This window comes from Gorilla gorilla, chromosome 13 (assembly GCF_029281585.2).
Source record: "Gorilla gorilla gorilla isolate KB3781 chromosome 13, NHGRI_mGorGor1-v2.1_pri, whole genome shotgun sequence".
Lineage (NCBI taxonomy): Eukaryota > Metazoa > Chordata > Mammalia > Primates > Hominidae > Gorilla > Gorilla gorilla.
Window position 1 is genome coordinate 29,458,586 of NC_073237.2, and position 20,274 is coordinate 29,478,859.

General features: G+C 41.7%; 1 protein-coding gene and 1 non-coding gene across 7 annotated transcripts in view; both read right to left on the reverse strand.

The window, feature by feature from the left end:
* Positions 1-20,274, reverse strand: part of LOC101142783 (ankyrin repeat domain-containing protein 18A) — a 125,426-nt gene that overhangs the window by 59,710 nt on the left and 45,442 nt on the right. The window lies entirely within an intron of this gene.
* On the reverse strand, positions 13,812-13,937 carry LOC115935908 (U4atac minor spliceosomal RNA). The gene has a single exon (XR_004071498.1). It is a non-coding gene; the product is annotated as a U4atac minor spliceosomal RNA (small nuclear RNA).

A 20,274-nucleotide genomic window follows, 5' to 3' on the forward strand; every position in this document is an offset into this window, starting at 1 on the left:
TGCTTGCTCAGGAAAGCCCTAAGAAGGCCCTAACTTTATACCTCTGGCTTAACTTGAGAATGTATGCAACAAGAAGGTAAAGAGTTTGCAAATGCCTGTCTGAATTAAGTTGAAGACATGCAACGACACATATGCAGAGCCTCTCCACAAATTCCAGCTAACTAACTGGTTCTAGAAAACCAAGGAAGTCTCTGTTCAATCATTACCTGACCACTAAGCTGAGTGGAGAATTCACTGGCCACACATAACAATAATATTGACATTATATAATTAGGTAAAAGAAGTCAACAGTAATTACAACAGCAGCAGCAATGGCAACAACAAAAACCCTGGGGAAGAGGAGAATTGGATTTCTGCAGGTGCCACTGTATATTATTTAAATTTCTAGTTTTCAGCAAAATATTACAAGCTATGAACAAAGTATGGTCCATACAACAGGAGAAAAAAAAAGAATCAATAGAAACTGGAAACCTAAGTATTAAAGTTACTAGGCAAAGACTAAATCAGCTTATCTTTAAACCTTTAAACATTTCAAAGGACTAAAGAAAATCATGCCTAAAGAACTTAAAGGAAAGCATGAGAATGGTGTCTCACCCATAAATACTGAATATCAATAATGAGATAAATTATTTTTAAAAATCCACAAAAAGTGGTGGCTCATGCCTGTAATCCCAACACTTTGGAAGGCTCAGGCAGGTGGATCCCTTGAGCCCAGAATTTCAGACAAGCCTAGGCAAGGTAGCGAGACCCTACTCTACAAAAAATTTAAAAATCAGTCGGGTATGGTGGTGTCTGTGGTCCCAGCTACATAGGAGGCTGAGGTGGGAGGATCACTTGAGCCCAGGAGGTGGGGCTGCAGTGGGCTATGATCATACCACTGCACTCAAGGCTGGGCAACAGAGGAAGAGCCTGTCTCAAAAAAAAAAAAAAAGAAAAAAGAAAAAAGAAAAAGAAAAAATAAAGGGGTTGGGGGTAGGAGGGGGAAGAGAGAGAGAGAGAGATTCTTAAGTTGTTAAGTACAAAAACTGTTGATTCTTTGAGACAGGGTCTTGCTCTGTCAGTCACCCAGGCTAGACAGAGTGCACTGGGTTATAGCTCACTGCAACCCTGACATTCTGGGCTCAAGTAATTCACCCACCTCAGCCACCTGAGTAGATGGGACTACAAGCATGCATCTCCAAGCCCAGCTAATTTTTTTATGGGGCTGGAGGTTTCATCATATTGCCCAGGCTGGGTCTCGAACTCCTGGGCTCAAGCAATCCCCATGCCTCGGCCTCCCAAAGTGCTGGGATTTACAGATGTGAGCCACCACAGCTGGCCTGTTCATTCCTTTTGATGACTAAATTTAAGAAGTACAAAAACTGAAATTAAAAAAAAAAATTAAGTGCTGAGCAACAGATTTGAGCAGGTAGAAGAAATAGTGAATTTGAAGATAGGTCAATTTATTGACCTTATTCTTTTTTCTTTTTTTTTTTTTTTGAGACAGAGTCTTGCTCTGTCACCAGGCTGGAGGGCAGTGGTGCAATCTCGGCTCACTGCAACCTCCACCTCCAGGCTCAAGTGATCCTCCTGCCTCAGCCTCCTGAGTAGCTGGGACTACAGGGGCATGCCACCACGCCCAGCTAAATTTTTGTATTTTTTAGTAGAGACGGGGTTTCACCATGTTGGCCAGGATGGCGTTGATCTCTTGACCTCGTGATCTGCCTGCCTCGGCCTCCCAAAGTGCTGGGATTACAGACATGAGCCACTGCACTCGGCCTTATTGATCTTATTCTTTTAAGGGGGAGTAGTGGAAATCCCAATTTATAGCTGATTCATCAGGAGTATAGGTCTGCCACAGGCATCCAAAATGGAGGCAGTCTTTCTTGTGGGACTGAGTCCTTAACCTATAGAATCTGATGCTATCTCCAGGTAGACAGTGTCAACAATGAATTGAATTGGAGGACTAAGATAAGAGAGAAACTATAAAATTCTTAAAAGAAAACATAGGTGTAAATCTTCATAACCTTGCATTCACTAAGTTTTGTACACGTGACACCAAAATCACAAGGAACAAAAGTAAAAAGAAATGGGACACAATTAAAATTATTATTATTTTGAGGTGGAGTCTTGCTCTGTTGCCCAGGCTGAAGTGCAGTGGCATGATCTCAGCTCACTGCAACTTCCACTTCCTGGGTTCAAGCGATTCTCCTGCCTCAGCCTCTCGAGTAGCTGGGATTACAGGCATGTGCCACCACTCCTGGCTAATTTTTGTATTTTTAGTAGAGACGGGGTTTCACCATGTTGGCCAGGATGGTCTCAAACGCTTGACCTCAGGTGATCCGTCCACCTCAGACTCCCAAAGTGCTAGGATTACAGGTATCAGCCACTATCCTCGGCCCAAGGTTTCTTTTTCAGATGACAAAATGTACTCTAAAATTGATTTTGGTGATGGTTATACAACTTTGTGAATATGCTAGAAACCACTAAACTATATACTTTAATAAATGGGTGAACTGTATGACAGATGCATTAAAATCACAATAAAGCTGATTAGGGGGAAAAAAGGCTGGAGCCCAAACACCCAGGTCCCTCAAAGATCTTGATTTCTAAAATATCATTATTTGGCCGGCATGGTGGCTCACGCCTGTAATCTCAGCACTTTTGGAGCCCTAGGCAGGTGGATCACGAGGTCAGGAGTTCAAGACCAGCCTGGCCAAGATGGTGAAACCCCATCTCTAGTAAAACTAAAAATTAGCCAGGTGCAGTGGCAGGTGCCTGTAATCCCAGCTACTCGGGAGGCTGAGGCAGGAGAATTGCTTGAACCCGGGCGGGAGAGGTTGCAGTGAGCCGAGATCGCACCACTGCACTCCAGCCTGGGCGACAGAATGAGACTCCATCTCAAAAGATAAATAAAATAATATAAAATATCATTATTCAATAAAAGGAACCAGGGCCCTCTGGTGAAACACCTGATTCTAGATCTGTGGCAGGAAAAATAAAAGACAAGCCTAGAGCATCTTATAATGCCAAAAAGTAAGTGCTAAAGAAAACAAATTGGAGTATTTCAAAACAGCATAGGAGCCAACCTGCAAGAGCTCCTAATGGCCAAAACTAGAATAATCGAAGCTATAAAATACATAATGTAATACTGTTACCCAAAATATGAAATAAATATAAATGAGTACATACTGGTAAGTATTACTGAATGGAAAAATACTGGTGGAGAAGGGTCAAATCTTCCTTACAGTAGTACTACAAATAATCATAATCCACATTCAGGTGGTGAAGTTGAATTCCCCTTTCCTAGAGTGTGGGCTGGATTTAATGACTCACTTTCTAACAATAGAGTATGGAAAGAAATAGTAGCTCTACCATAGAGAAATCTGGCAGACATGTTAACCAAGTGATCAAGGTTAACATCACTAGCAGTAAATCATATTGGTATCATGACCTCCCTGATATGATGTAGTAAGAAAGGCACTTCATCTTTGTGGTATTCTTCCCCCAAAATCTATAACCCCATTCTAGTCATGAGAAAAACATCAGATAACCCAAATGGAGGAATATTCTACCAAACCTGACCCATCCTCTTCAAAAATTGTCAAGGTCACAAAAAATGAGGAAAGACGGAGAAATCATCAAAGACTGGAGGAGACTAAAAGACGAGGCAACTAAATATAGTGTGATATCCTGAAATGGACTCTGAAATAAGATGATGATATGGAGGCACAGGAGAATACAGAGTGAGTGCTAATGAGTATGGGGATTCTTTTTGAGATGATGAAATATTCTGGAGTTAGATGGTGGTGATGGCTGTACAACCATCTGAATATACTAAAAACCACTGAACTATATACTTTAAAAGGGTGAATTTTATGGTATATGAATTACACCTTAATTAATACATTAGTGCAGAAACTGGTGAAATCTAAACTAAACTAACTGGAGATTAGTTAATAAAGCTGGAGTGGCTATCTGAATAACAGAGAAAATATACTTTAGAACAAAAAATATTATCACAGATAAAGAGGGTAATTTCATAAGGGGATCAATTCACAAAGAAGACATAATATTAACTGTGTGTGCACTGGTAACAACAGAGCTTTAGAACACAAAATGATGTAACTAAAAACTTTTACCACCAAATGGAAAAATAGAAAAATGCAAAATTACAGTTGAAGATATCATCACTTCTCTCTCAGCAGTCTAAAGCAGCGGTCCCCAACCCTTTTGGCACCAGGGACTGATTTCATTGAAGACAATTTTTCCATGGACAAGAGAGCGGAGGAGTGGGAAGGGTAGTGAGGTGGGTGTTTCGGGATGAAACTGTTCCACCTCAAATCATCAGGCATTAGTCAGATTCTCATAAGGAACACTCAACCTAGATCCCTCACATGCCCAGTTCACAACAGGGTTCGCACTCCTTGAGAATCTAATGCCTGAGCTGATCTGACTGGAGGCTGAGCTCACCTCCTGCTGTGCGGCCTACTTCCTAACAGGCCACAGAGTGGTACCAGATCAGTATCGGGTAGGGACCCCTGGTTTAAAGTACAAGGAGACAAAAACTCAGTAAGGATATAGAAGACAATATGCCACCGAACAACAGCAGCATACAAATTATTTTTGTGGACACACAGAACACGCACCAAGACATACCATATTCTGGAACGTACAACATCTATCTACAAAGTTTAAAGAAATGACATAATACATAGCATATTCTTTGGCCACAATGAATTAAGCTAGAAATTTTGATTTTCTAAATTCAAAGATATTTAGTAAATCCCCAAACATTTGGAAATTACATAACTGTACAAATCACAGTATAAAGAGGAAGCCACAAAGTTACTTAGAAAACTGTTTAATTGAACATGAAAAAAATGACAATGAAAATCTGTAACATACACCTAAAGCAATACTCAAATAGAAATTTTTAGAATTGCCTACACTGGAAAAAATGTAGGTCTCATTTCAATAATATAAGCTTCTACTTAAGAAATGAGAAAAATACAAAATTAGGCCAAGTGCAGTGGCTCACACTTATAATTCCAGCACTTAGGGAGGCTGAGGCGGGTGGATTGCTTGAGCACAGGAGTTGGAGAGCAGCCTGAGCAACATGGTAAGACCTCATCTTTACAAAAAATACAAAAAGTTGCCAGGCATGATGGTGCACCCCTGAGGTCCCAGCTACTTGGGAGGCTGAGGTAGAAGGATCACTACTTAAGTTTGGGAGGTTGAGGCTGCAGTGAATCATAATCTTGCCACTGCACTCCAGCCTGGGTGACAGAGTGAGACTCCGTCTCAAAAAAAAAAAAAAAAAAATCAATCATAAGTAGTTTTAATGTGACCCTTCTGACTTTATTCTAGAAGCAGTTTTTTTTTTTTTTAAGATGGAGTTTCGCTCTGTCGCCCAGCTCACTGCAACCTCCACTTCCCAAATTCAAGCTGTTCTCTTGCCTCAGCCTCTGGAGTAGCTGGGATTACAGGCATGTGCCAACACGCCTGGCTAATTTTTGTTATTTTTAGTACACTTGGGGTTTCACCATGTTGGTCAGGCTGGTCTCGAACTCTTTATTTTATTTATTTTATTTGTTTTTGAGATGGAGTCTCACTCTATTGCCCAGGCTGGAGTGCAGTGGCACAATCTCGGCTCACTGCAAGCTCTGCCTCCCGAGTTCACGCCATTCTCCTGCCTCAGCCTCCCGAGTAGCTGGGACTAGAGGCGCCCTCCACCATGCCCGGCTACATTTTTTGTATTTTTAGTAGAGACGGGGTTTCACCATGTTAGCCAGGATGGTCTCGATCTCCTGACCTCGTGATCCGCCCACCTCGGCCTCTCAAAGTGCTGGGATTACAGGCATGAGCCACCGCCCCCGGCCTTATGATTGATTTTTTTAAAGCATCATGCCTAAAGTATGCTTACATTACCACTAGAAGAGGTAACATTGGTTGGTGTGCGTCTGGTAAGGCTATTTAAATTATACTAAGAACTCCTTCAGCGGAGTTTACAATCCTCAACTATTCAGCTGAAGTTAACATTCAGGGGGAATATCCTGCTGTAATGCTTCCCTGAGCAATTATACAATTTTATCTCTATCTCTATTATTTTACTTATTTTTCAGAACCTTATTAACTGTTTATTTACTTATTTATTTTTGAGATGGAGTCTTGCTCTGTCGCCCAGGCTAGAGTGCATTGGCGCAATCCTGGCTCACTGCAACCTCCGCCTCCCGGGTTCAAGCAATTCTCCTGTTTCAGTCTCCCGAGTAGCTAGAGGCGCATGCCACCACACCTGGCTAATTTTTGTATTTTTAGTAGAGACAGTGTTTCACCATGTTGGTCAGGCTGGTCTCGAACTCCTGACCTCAGGTGATCCACCTGCCTTGGCCTCCCAAAGTGCTGGGATTACAGGTGTGAGTCACCATGCCCAGCCCTTATTAACAATTTAAACATACTATTTCACATGTATATGGTGACCTATAGTTACCTATGTATTACCTCATACACGTATTTAATACTCCTACTTCAGCCAACTTGTCACTGAAATTTCTTTCCTTTTTGAAATTTTATGAAATAAGATATAACTTGCTGTAAACATATGAATATGAGATCTCATACCATTTCAGTTATATTCACAGAACAATATAACGATTTTAAAAGAAGAAGGGAAGGTACTAGAATCAGTAGCCCTGTGTTGTAGCCCCGGCATGATTCTTGACTATTTAATTTACATTTTTCTATCTTTTATTTGTCAGGCACAATTCTAAGCATTGTCTTTGCTAGGCCTCTGACCTTAGGTCAATTCATTTAAATCTCTAGATTTCAAGTTCCTTTTTACATAAAATGGCGAAAAACACTGACCCTAGGGAGTTATCATGAGGATAATATACGAATTTTAAGAGAACCTTCAAAAATGGATCCCAAGACACAATTATTTTTTATTTTTTAAGAGACAGGGTCTCACTATGTTGCCCAAACTCAAGACCTCAAGTGATCTTCCCACCTCAGCCTACTGAGTAGCTGGGACTACAGGGGTGTGGCACCACGCCTGGCTCCAAGATAATCTTAAATCATCAAATCAAAGGTTAAATCATTATCATTGTATTCAGGAGTGTTAATAAATATTAAAGTATTTTCCACAAGAAGTAAAAGGGAAAATAAAGTTCAATATATTAGAAAATTTGCTCTTACCCATTATAGATCTTAGTAATTTCAGGGTATGATGTGAACAAACTAAATTTATGAGAACAAGGGAAATGTAAACATTGACTGGATATTAAGGAATTATGAGCTTTTATAGTTGTGATAATAGTATTACAGTTAGGTCTCAAAAATACATGTTATTTAGTTGGTGCTGTAGTAATTCTCATTTAAAGTTTTTTAAAAAGTAAAACAAAACTTGGCCAGGCGCAGTGGCTCACGCCTGTAATCCCAGCACTTTGGGAGGTCGAGGCAGGTGGATCACAAGGTCACGAGTTCGAGACCAGCCTGGCCAATTAAAAAAAAAAAAAGGTAAAACAAAACATATTTTAAAAATACATTTTGAGGCCGGGTACAGTGGCTCATGCCTATAATCCCAGCACTTTGCGAGGCTGAGGCGGGAGGATCAACTTGAGCCCAGGAGTTCCAAACTAGCCTCAGCAACATAGCGCGACCCCCAACTCTACAAAACAATTCTTTAAAATTAGCCAGCCATGTTGGTGTGCACTTGTAGTCCCGGCTACTCAAGAGGCTGAGGTGGGAAGATCGCTTGAACCCAGGCTGCAGTGAGCTATGATCCTGACATTGCACCCCAGTCTGGGAGACAAGTCGAGACCCTGTCTTAAAACAAACAAACAAAAAAAAACTATTCTGAAATTTTCACAAATGAAATGAAAAGTAGAAATTAATTACAAAATAAAATGGAGGAGGGGGCGGGTAGGATAAAGATAATAATAATAATATATATACATAAATAAAAACAATGTGTGCATATATATTTCTTCATATGCATTATGTATATATTTAAAAAGACTGAAAAGACACATTCCTAACTATTAACAATGATCAGCTCAGGAACAGAGGGCAACGGAGGAAGAATGGGGCATTTAAAGAACTTTGTAACTTCTTTATGACTGATATAATAAACATGTTATTATTTTTATAAACTGAAAAAAGAAGATTTTTCACTTGTGAATCTTCTATACAATGGTCTATACCTACTTTGCACTGAAAATTGACATCTGGAATGATACACTCAATTAAGTTTGAAAGTATAAAAACTAAGTTAAGGCTGGGCACGGTGGTTCACGCCTGTAATCCCAGCACTTTGGGAGCCCGAGGCAGGCAGATCACTTGAAGTCAGGAGTTCAACACCAGCCTGGCCAACATGGTGAAACCCCATCTCTACTAAAAATACAAAAATTAGCCGGGCATGGCAGCGGGCACCTGTAATCCCAGCTACTTGGGCGGCTGAGACAGGAGAATTGCTTGAACTCGGGAAGCAGAGGTTACAATGAGCAGAGATCGTGCCACTGCACTCCAGCCTGGGTGACAGAATGAAATTCCATCCAAAAAAACAAAAAAAATTTTAGGCCAGGCACAGTGGCTGGTTCATGTCTGAAACCCTAGCACTTTGGGAGGCCAAGGCAGGCGGATCGCTTGAGCCCAGAAGTTCAAGTTCAGCCTGGACAACATGGTGAAACCCCAACTCCACACACACCGTAATTTTTTTTAACTTAGCCAGGCATGATGGCTTGAGCCTGTAGTCCCAACCACTCAGGGTGCTCAGGTGGCAGTATCCGCTTGAGCCTGGGAGGTCAAGTATGCAGTGAGCAGTGATGGTACCACTGCATTCCAGCCTGTGTGACAGAGCGAGACCTGGCCCCTCCCCAAAAAAAGTTTTAATATAAATTACAGGATATTTTTCATTCGAAATTGTGTACATATGAAATCTATAAGTTATAACTGAACTTCCTTAGGAAGTTTGATAGCCTTAGGGAGTCTTATGTTTAGGTCACATATGGAATTATCATCTTTACTCTGCAGTTATACAGCGCATATACATAAGCACTTGTTCTTTCTGCAATAACCTTTTATTCAAGTTATCAATAAACTTTTGCTTAATCATGCTATCTGTTAAACTGTAAAAATAATAACTTAGTAATAGTTCATTATATCTAGAAGTCACAGTTGGCTGTCCAGCCCTAAATGACCTAGGAGACATTTTACCATTGCTGTGCTAAGGGGTGGGGGAAAAAAACAGCAGCACAAAATTAAAAAGAAAAATTACTTTCATTTACCTACAGGTCCATTTAATTAAGTTAAAGTAGTATCTATGATATTAGATCTTTTTTTTTTTTTTAAGACGGAGTCTTGCTCTGTCGCTCAGGCAGCAGTGCAGTGGCGCGACCTCCGCTGACTGCAACCTCCACCTCCCAGGCTCAAGCAATTCTCCTGTCTCACCCTCCCAAGTAGCTGGGATTACAGGTGCCTGCCACCACATCCAGCTAATTTTTGTATTTTTAGTAGAGATGAGGTTTCATCATGTTGGCCAGGCTGCTCTCAAACTCCTGACCCCAAGTGATCCATCTGCCTCAGCCTCCTAAAGTGCTGGGATTACAGGTGAGAGCCACAGAGCACGGCCTGATATGAAATCTTAACCATTTATTTCTGAAACTGTTAAGCAAGTGTACTAAAGCGTATCTGCTAACCAAATTCATACACACACCAAACCTTTTTTTTTTTTTGAGATGGAGTTTCGCTCTTGTTGCCCAGGCTGGAGTGCAATGGTGCGGTCTTGGCTCACTGCAACCTCCACCTCCCAGGTTCAAGCGATTCTCCTGCCTCAGCCTCCTGAGTATCTGGAATTACAGGCATGTGCCACCATGCCCTGCTAATCTTGTATTTTTAGTAGAGATGGGGTTTCTCCATGTTGGTCAGGTTGGTCTTGACCTCCCGACCTCAGGTGATCTGCCCGCCTTGGCCTCCTAAAGTGCCGGGATTACAGGCGTGAGCCACCATGCCTGGCGCCTCGATTTTTAAATATTGAAGTTTACCATTTAAAAAAATTATCATCTGTAACTTCCTCTCAATTTTGCTGTTAACCTAAAAACTGCTCAGAAAGAGGGTCTTTTTCTTCTTTTGAAACAAGGTCTCACTCTGTCACCAAGACCAGTGCCATGGCATGATCACAGCTCACTGCAGCCTCAATCTTCTGGGCTCAAGTGAACCTCCTGCCTCAGCCTCCCAAATAGCTGGAACTACAGGTATACACCACCATGCCTGGATAACTTTTTTTTTTTTTTTTTTTGGTAGAGATAGTTCCCCATGTTCCCCAGGCTGGTCTTGAACTCCTGGACTCAAGAGATCCTCCTGCCTCAGTCTCCCATGGTGCCTCATGCTTGTAATCCCAGCTTGAGCCACCATGCCCAGCTAAAAAATAGTCTTTAATTAAAAAAAATTATTCATGAGGTAAAGTTTTAAATTTGACCTATATATCAGCTGTCTCAAGAAATACAGGAAATAGGCCGGGTGCAGTGGCTCACACCTGTAATGCCAGCACTTTGGGAGGCTGAGGCAGGCGGATCACGAGGTCAGGAAATGGAGACCATCCTGGCAAACATGGTGAAAACACGTCTCTACTAAAAAAATACAAAAAATTAGCCATGCATGGTGGCACACACCTGTAGTCCCAGCTACTCAGGAGGCTGAGGCTGGAGAATTGCTCGAACCCGGGAGGTGGAGACTGCAGTGAGCCAAGATCACGCCACTGTACTCCAGCCTGGGCGACAGAGCGAGACTCCGTCTCAAAAAAAATAAATACGGAAATGAATCTGAGACGTCACTCAATAGAAGCAATTGTTACAGAAGTTAATTACAATCTTGAGAGGCTCTTTTTCGGGCAACTCCTCACATCTTTTTTGACTAATACGCAAACTCATAAGAACAAGTACTTCCCCTAGTCCATCGCAAATAGAATTAAAAATAAATAAATAAAAAGAACAAGTACCTCCAAAATACATTTCTGTACCATTACCACATATGTTCTCCCTAAAATGCCTGAACCACTCACAAGCATATCCTATTTAAATTAATTTTTAAAGTTTCAACTCACCCTGACAATGGACTAAGTGTACCCTCAATGAAATCACCGAACTCATCAGACACCTATTTTTAGTTATACAAACACTATTTATGTAAATATTTTCACTTATTCAATTTCTCAACATATTGTTAACTGAAAACCAAACATGTTACCATGTACCAATATGAGAGGTAGGAAATAAACATATTTGGAACACTATGCCTGAATGGCTATGTTTTAATTAAAAGACAGGCATGCAAATAAATGATTACAAATTAAGTGCCTCAAATGAAATCTCTACTAGTTGCTAAAAGAGCACAGTGAAATAAATGCCTAATTCTGGCTGAGACATTCAGGTAAAATTTACAAAGGGGTACTACTTGAGCCAAGTATTGAGGCCAAGGTGAAAGGGACCTTACAGGCAAAGGGAAAAATAATGCAGAAAGGCTTACACATGTGAGCAGTTGGAATAAACACAAAACATATTTTTGAGACACATAGGAAGTATAGTCAATGAGACTCAGTAATTGATTTAATATTGGGATTGAGGAGAAAGAAAAATTCAAGGACAACTCTCAGTTTTCTATATTGAGGGAATAAGTGAACAATGACAGATCCAAGTAGTGATAAATAATACTCATTAAGTGCTTACTATATGTCAGCCATTGAGCTAACTGTATCACTTCATCACTCAGTTGTGAAATTAACAGTTAAGAAAATATAGACATAAATGCATATGACCTATTTATTGAAGAACAGATAATTTTCCAGTCATCTATGACTACCAAAAACCATTTTCCCATTTATCATTTTGTCTTCTTGAACCACTTTATTTCCTGGGTTTCTCCAATTTCACTGTCTCCTAATGCTCTAACTTTTCTACTCACTCGTTCTCATACTTCTTGGCTCCTCCCAAGATCCTCTTTTTAATTTAATGTACCCTCATCATAACTTTCCTTGGTTTCCTATTCTCCCCAAACGTAGCACATTATAAAAACAAAAGCCGGGCATGGTAACTCACACCTGTAATGTCACCATTTTGGGAGGCCGAGGTGAGCAGATCACCTGAGGTCAGGAGTTCGAGACCAGCCTGGCCAACTTGGTGAAACCCCATCTCTACTAAAAATACAAAAATTAGTTGGGAATGGTGGCATGAGCCTGTAATTCCAGCTACTGAGGAGTCTGAGGCAGGAGAATCGCTTGAACCCAGGAGGCAGAGGTGGCAATGAGCCGAGAGTGTGCCACTGCACTCCAGCCTAGGTGACAAAGCGAGATTCGATTTCAAAAAAATAAAAATAAGGCTGGGCACAGTGGCTCACGCCTGTAATCTCAGCACTCTGGAAGGCCAAGGCGGGTGGATCACGAGGTCGGGACTTCAAGACCAGACTGACCAATATGGTGAAACCTAGTCTCTACTAAAAATACAAAAATTAGCTGGGTGTGGTAGCACATTCCTGTAATCCCAGCTACTCAGGAGACTGAGGCAGGAGAATCGCTTGAACCCAGGAGGCGGATGTTTCGGTGAGCTGAGATCGCGCCATTGCACTCCAGCCTGGGCAACAAAAGCGAAACTCCATCTCAAAAAAATAAAAAAACAAAAACAAAAAACAAAACAAAAAATAATTTAAAAATAAAAAATATCTAGGCAAAGATGTACCCTAAAATGCATAAGCAAAAAGTCATTAAAAAACATTATGTCCCGGCCAGGCACAGTGGCTCACGCCTGTAATCCCAGCACTTTGGGAGGCTGAGGTGGGCAGATCACCTGAGGTCAGGAGTTCCAGACGAGCCTGGCCAACATGGTGAAAACCCCGTCTCTACTAAATATACAAAATTAGCCGGGTGTGGTGGTGGGCGCCTGTAATTCCAGCTACTAGGGAGGCTGAAACAGGAGAATCACTTGAACCTGGGAGGCCTCAGAGATTGCAGTGAGCCGAGACTGCACCATTACACTCCAGCCTGGGCAACAAGAGCGAAACTCTGTCTCAAAATAAATAAATAAATAAAACATTGTACATGTAACTATGTAAAACCAAGTATAAACTGACTTGGAGCAAAATTTAGGTAACCCCCAATGTGCAGTATTAAATAAATTTTGTTATCCTACTAATTATTTTCAGATGGAATTTCAGCAATGACAAAAAAAATTACATGTTTTTGTTTGTTTTGAGACAGGGTCTCTTGCCCTGGCGGGAATACAGTGGCACAATCTGGGCTCACTGCAGCCTCGACCTCCCGGGCTCAAGCAATCCTCCTACCTCAGCCTCCCAAGTAGCTAGGACTAGAGGCCTGCACCACCACACCCAACTAGTATTTTTCATTTTTAGTAGAGACGGGATTCTGCCATATTGCCCAGGCTGGTCTTGAGCTCCCAAGCTCAAGCAATCCACCCACCCCAGTCTCCCAAAGTGCTGAGATTATAGGCGTGAGCCACCATGCCTGGCCAAAAAACAATTACATATGAATAATGAAATATATCCCAATTATTCCTGCTACCTATTTACTAACATACTATTAAGTAGGTGAAAAAGTTTCCTAGTCCTAAATACAATTGTACTTGGTAATAGCTCAGCTGATGGCAAATGTAGTGGTTACTGTTGTATTTGGATTTGTGCCTGGATTTAGTGTAAAATGAGGATATTCCCACTGCTGAGTTTTTCTGCTACGTCATCAGATCACATCTGCCATAGGATGTTTCCAACATAACATCAGCAAAAGCAATCAAGACATATTTTTTGGGGGGGAGGGTAGAGCAGGTTTTCATTTTTCCAAAAATTGCACCAAGGTAAAGCAAAGCTCTAGCTGAGGCGGGAGTGTTGTGTAGGCATTAGCAGTGCTGCCCTTGTTATGCAATCCTTGGACAGCAGCGCAACCCCAAGAAAAGGGTGGTTAAAACATGCTTTCTTATTAACTCGCTGAAAGTGTCAAAAGTCTGCCAGCTTCAAATCTTTAAAATGTTCAATAATAGTATGTGGGAAAAAAAAGTGTGTGTACACACACACATCCCCTCGTAAGGCTATATAATGTGCTGCAGGTTTTAAGGTCAAACTGACAGAAGGGCTGGGATCCTGGCTAAGCCCCACCCTTAAGTTTGCCCTAAGTGAAAACAGCTGACCCTATTTTTCAGCCCAAATGTTGCCTTTTTGGCCTGCCCCGCCCCTATCCTGTGCCCATAAAAAGACTTCAGCTGGCAGAGCAACGCAAGCGGCTGAGTGTCAAGGATACAAGCAGCTGAGCAAAGGAAAAATTCGGCTATCTTCAGACAGTGCGGCTTCGGAGAGGGGCCTGCCAGAGACAGCCCAGCTTCAGGGAAAGATCACCTTCCCATCCCCTTTCCAGCCTCCCTTTCCGCTGAGAGCCACCCACTGCTCAATAAAGTCTTCTGCATTCATCACCTTTCAAACAGTTCGTGTGAGCTGATTCTTCCTGGACACCGAACAAGAGCAGGGTGCCGAGAGGACAGGGGCCACCATCCTGACTGACCCTCCACTGAGGTGGCTGGCACTTGGCAGGCCCTGTCTTGCTCTGTTACCCAGGCTGGAGTATCGTGGCACGATCTCAGCTCACTGTAGCCTCTACCTCCCAGGTTCAAGCAATTCTCCTGCCTCAGCCTCCCAAGTAGCTGGGAGTACAGGCGCATACCACCACGCCCAGCTAATTTTGGATTCAGGAGGCTGAGGAAGGAGAATGGCGTGTACCCAGGAAGCAGAGCTTGCAGTGAGCAAAAGACTTGAACAGGCATTTCACAAAAGAGGATATCTAAATGCCAGTAAATAAATTCAGTTAATATGGTGTTCAACATCATTAGTCATCAAGGAAATGCAAATTAAAAGCAAAATACCTAAAATGAAAAAGACTGGCAAAGATGCAAAACTACCATAACTCTCATATAGTGCTTATAGGAATGTAGAACAGGTACAACCAGCTTAGAAAACTAGCAATCTTACTACACCTGTACATATATGTATCCTAAGGTTCAAAAAGTCCACTCCTTAATAAATATTTTCACCAAAATACAAAAACTGAAATGTTCATAAATAGGAATATACATACAGACAAAATCTGAAACTACCCAAATGACCCTCAATAGGAGAATGGATGAAGTGGAAGAGTCATTTATAGATTACTACCTAGCATGAGAACAAATGATCTACAACTACACATAATGTGGATAAATCACATCAACATATATGACAAAGAAGCCTGACACAAAAGAGATTCAAAAGATAAAAAAAATTATGGCCGGGCACGGTGGTTCACGCTTGTAATCCCAGCACTTTTGGAGGCCGAGGTGGGCAGATCACAAGGTCAGCCGATTGAGACTGAAATGGTGAATTTTATGTTATATATATTTTACCACCAAAAAAACCAGGAATATTTAGGACATTGGAGGGGACAAAAGTTTTAAAATAGGACACAAAAAGTAATATCCATAAAAGAAAACATTGATAATTCTGATTTTATTAAAACCAAGAACTTCTGTTTCATCGAAAAAATCATTAAAACAGGGAACAAGCAAGCCACAGAGTGGAAGAAGTTATTCACAATACATGTATGTGGATTCACATACACAATCCAACAAATGATTTAATATGCACAGTATATAAAGAACTCCTATGAATAAAGAGTATGACTCTATTATGAAATTCAAGAATAAGCAAAATTAATTCATACTGTTAGAAATTAGGATAGGGATTATCCTGGGAGATGGGAAGATGGTTCTGTAAGAGAACACAAGAAAGGGCTTCTTGTAGTATGGGCAATTTTCTTTTTTCATGATCTGAAGACTAGATATACAGATGCCCCAGTGTGTGAAAATCCACCAATTGCTATATTTATGACACATACAACTTTCTACCTTCACATGTTTTGATCAAATTAAAAATGTTGGCTGGGTGCGGTGACTCACGCCTGTAATCCCAGTACTTTGGGAAGCCTAGGCGGGTGGATCGCCTGAAGTCAGGAGTTCGAGATCAGCCTGACCAACAAGGTGAAACCCCGTCTCTACTAAAAATACAAAAATTAGCCAGGCGTGGTGGCAGGCACCTGTAGTCCCAGCTACTCGGGAAGCTGAGACAGGAGAACTGCTTGAACCTGGGAGGTGGAGGTTGCAGTAAGCTGAGATCACGCCACTGCACTCCAGCCTGGGTGAGGGAGCAAGACTGTGTCTCAAAAAAAAAAAAAAAAGTTAATTACATTTCAGTTAAGTATGATAACCATGTGTATTTAAAGAGATTTTATACTCTGTCAGAGTTCAGGGATGAATTACTGATAAGCACATTAGAAAACTAAATGTGAGCCGGGCACCAGTGACTCACGCCTGTAATCTCAGCACTTTGGGAGGCTGAGGTGGGTGGATCACCTGAGGTCAGGAGTTCGAGACTAGCCTGGCCAACATGGTGAAGCCCCATCTGTACTAAAAATACAAAAATTAGCCGAGTGTGGTGGTGGGCACCCGTAATCCTAGCTACTCAGGAGGCTGAAGCAGGACAATCACTAGAACCTGGACGTGGAAGTTACAGTGAGCCGACATCACTCCACTGCACTCTAGCCTGGGCAACAAGAATGAGACTCCATCTCAAAAAAAAAACAAAAAACAAAAAAAAAAACACAAACAAAAAAACTAAATGTGGAGGGATGAAGAGGAATTCCAGCAAAAACAAAAAACAAAACACCACACTACACGTGAAAGAAAAGGTAATAATGGTGTATGACATGGTTCAACCGGAACTATTATTTACATAGTTATATTAATGTAAACACTGAAAATTAGTCTAAATTAAAACTATAACTACTGGAAATATGGGGAGGTAATGAGTATGTTTATGGGATGGGGTGTTACAGTAATGAGAGAAATCCTCATCTTCCACAGTAGAAGTATGATAGTTAACAACAAACTAGAAATTTTAAAAATGAAAAACGGCATTTAAAATATTTAGAAGGCCAGGCGTGGTGGCTCACGCCTGTAATCCCAGCACTTTGGGAGGCCAAGGCAGGCAGATCACGAGGTCAGGAGTTCAAGACCAGCCTGGCCAATATGGTGAAACCCCGTCTCTGCTAAAAAATACAAAAATTAGCCAGGCATGGTGGTGCACTCCCAGCTACTCGGGAGGCGGAGGCAAGAGAATCGCTGAACCCAGGAGGTGGAGGTTGCGGTGAGTGAGGCGAGATCACACCACTGCACTCCAGCCTGGGCAACAGAGCAAGACTCTGTCTTAAAAAAATAGATAGATAGATAGATAGATAGATAGATAGATAGATAGATAGATAGATAGATAGAGACAGAGAGAGAGAGAGACAGGCAGAAAGGAAGATAGAGAGAGAGAGAGAGAGAGAGAGAGAGAGAGAGACAGGCAGAAAGGAAGAGAGAGAGAGAGAGAGAGAGAGAGAGAGAGAGAGAGAGAGAGAGAGAGAGAGAGAGAGAGAGACAGGCAGAAAGGAAGTAAGTTGGGCACAGTGGCTCACACTGCAATCCCAGCACTTTGGGAGGTCAAGGTGGGAGGATCACTTGAACCCAGGAGTTCAAGACCAGCCTGGGCAACATGTCAAGACCCCATCTCTACAAAAACATTTTAAAAGTTGGCTGGGCACGGTGGCTCACGCCTGTAATCCCAGCACTTTGGGAGGCCAAGGTGGGCAGATCACCTGAGGTCAGGAGTTCAAGACCAGCCAGCCAACACAGCGAAACCCTATCTCTACTAAAAATACAAAAATTAGTCGGGTGTGGTGGCACACGCCTGTAATCCCAGTTACTTGGGAGGCTGAGGCGGGAGAATTGCTTGAACCCAGAAGGCGGAGGTTGCAGTGAGCCAAGATCACGCCATTGTACTCCAGCCTGGGCAACAAGAGTGAAACTCTGTCTCAAAAAAAAAAAAAAAAATTAAAAGTTAGCTGAGATTGGTGGCAGGCCTGCAGTCCCAGCTACTCAGTAGGCTTCAGCGGGAGAATAGTTTGAGCCCAGGAATTCGTGGCAGCAGTGGACTATGACTGCAACACCACACTCCACCCTGGGCGACAAAGCAAGACACCATCTCTTAAAAAGTAAATTAAGAATATTTAGAAATGTGGGAGTAATTCCAGAAGAGTTGAAAAGGTTCAAAGTATGTTATTACTTTCATAACAACTTTTTAAATAGTTGATTCAATTGTTAATAACAATAGAATTATTTAGCATTTTGGGCTCTCAGAGTTTCTATTATTATTACCATGTATTACATACATATAACTCATGAATGGTTTGTTATGGCTGATCTAAGAAATGGGATCCTTGACAGCCAGGATAAGACATCCTGGGTAACTGATCTGAACACAGGAGCTCAAAGCTACATGGCCTGTCTGCTTTCCACCACAAGGAAAGACATTCTAGTGCTAAGGAAGTTTTTCCTTTCCGTTTTTTTCTGCCCTTATTGATGAAGTATCTTTAACACCTCATATACTTACATATATGAACATCAGCAGATAAAATTAGTAATCAGGCCAGACATGGTGGCTCCTACCTGTAATCCCAGCACTTTAGGAGGCTGAGGCAAAAGGATTGCTTGCTTGAGACCAGGAGTTCAAAGCCAGCCTGGCCAACATGGTGAAACCCCATCTTTACTAAAAACACAAAAATTAAACGGGGCCATGGTGGTACATGCCCGTAATCCCAGCTACTCAGCCGGCTGAGGCATGAGAATAGCTTGAACCTAGGAGGCAGAGGTTGCAGTGAGCCATGATGAAATCCCATCTCTACTAAAAATACAAAAATTGGCCAGGCGTGGTGGTACATGCCAGTAGTTCCAGCTACTCAGGAGGCTGAGGCAGGAGAATCCATTGAATCTGAGAGGAGGAGGATGCAGTGAACCGAGATCATGCCACTGCACTCCAGCAGAGTGAATGACACAACGAGACTCTATCTCAAAAAACAAACAAAACCCAATAAAATTAGTCATCAGTTTTGCCCCATATTAGAAGAATGTCCTTAATATAAGTCTAAAATGATAATAATCAATTACAAAACGTACAAAATAAACATCAATTATATTCTTTCTAAATTTTTCACGAAAAACACTAAATCTACCATGCACTTTTTTTTTTTTTTTTTTTTTTTGGAGATGGAGTTTCTTTCTGTCCCCCAGGCTGAAGTACACTGGCAACGCAATCTTGATCTCGACTCACTGCAACCTCTGCCTCCCGGGTTCAGGCGATTCTCCTGCCTGAGCCTCCCAAATAGCTGGGATTACAGGCACGCACCACCATGCCCTGCTAATTTTTGTATTTTTAGTAGAGATGGGGTTTCACCATGTTGACCAGGCTGGGACCTCAGGTGATGAACCTGCCCTGGGCTCCAAAAGTGCTGGGATTACAGGTGTGAGCCACCACGTCTGGCTTACCATGTACTTTCTTTCTTTTCTTCTTTTTTTTTTTTTTTTGAGGGAGTCTCGCTCTGTTGCACAGGCTGCAGGAGTGCAGTGGCACGATTTTGGCTCACTGCAACCTCTGCCTCCCGGGTTCAAGGGATTCTCCTGCCTCAGCCTCCCGAGTAGCTGGGATTACAGGTGCGTGCCACCATGCCTGGCTAATTTTTTGTATTTTTAGTAGAGATGTGGTTTCACCATGTTAGCCAGGATGGTCTCAATCTCCTGACCTCATGATCCGCCCACCTAGGCCTCCCAAAGCAGGTGTGAGCCACCATGCTGGTATACTTTCTTTAGGCATGACACCAAAGATTAAAAACCTTAAAGAAAGTAATAGATGAATTGTATAAAATAAAAGTTAAACAATTCTATATAACAAAACATACTGTTTATATGTTAAAGGCAAAACCACAAAATGGGGGAAATGTTTAAAATTTTTTTCAAAGCATTATATGAGTGTTTCTAAATCAAGACATAAAGACAAACCCTTATACAGTAAAACAGGCAAAGGACACAAGCCAAAAAGAAGAAACATACTCTACTACTTACCAGACTATTCATAGATTTTTTGAGGATTCTGAGAAGCTTAGCTAGAAAACCACTCCTATAAGCAAAGTGTGTCAGCAACTTTTAAAAAATATAGGATAGCATTTTTTTGTGCATACTAGTGGGAAAAAATGAGAGCATGTAATTCAGCCAAAGAGAGAAATATATGTCAAACATCAAGCTTATTGACAAGAAAAGAAATGAGCAGTTTGCCTATATACTATCTTTGGCAGTTCTGTCTAATTTAGCCACCAGGAAAAGACACTCCCAAATTCCTGGGCAGGCG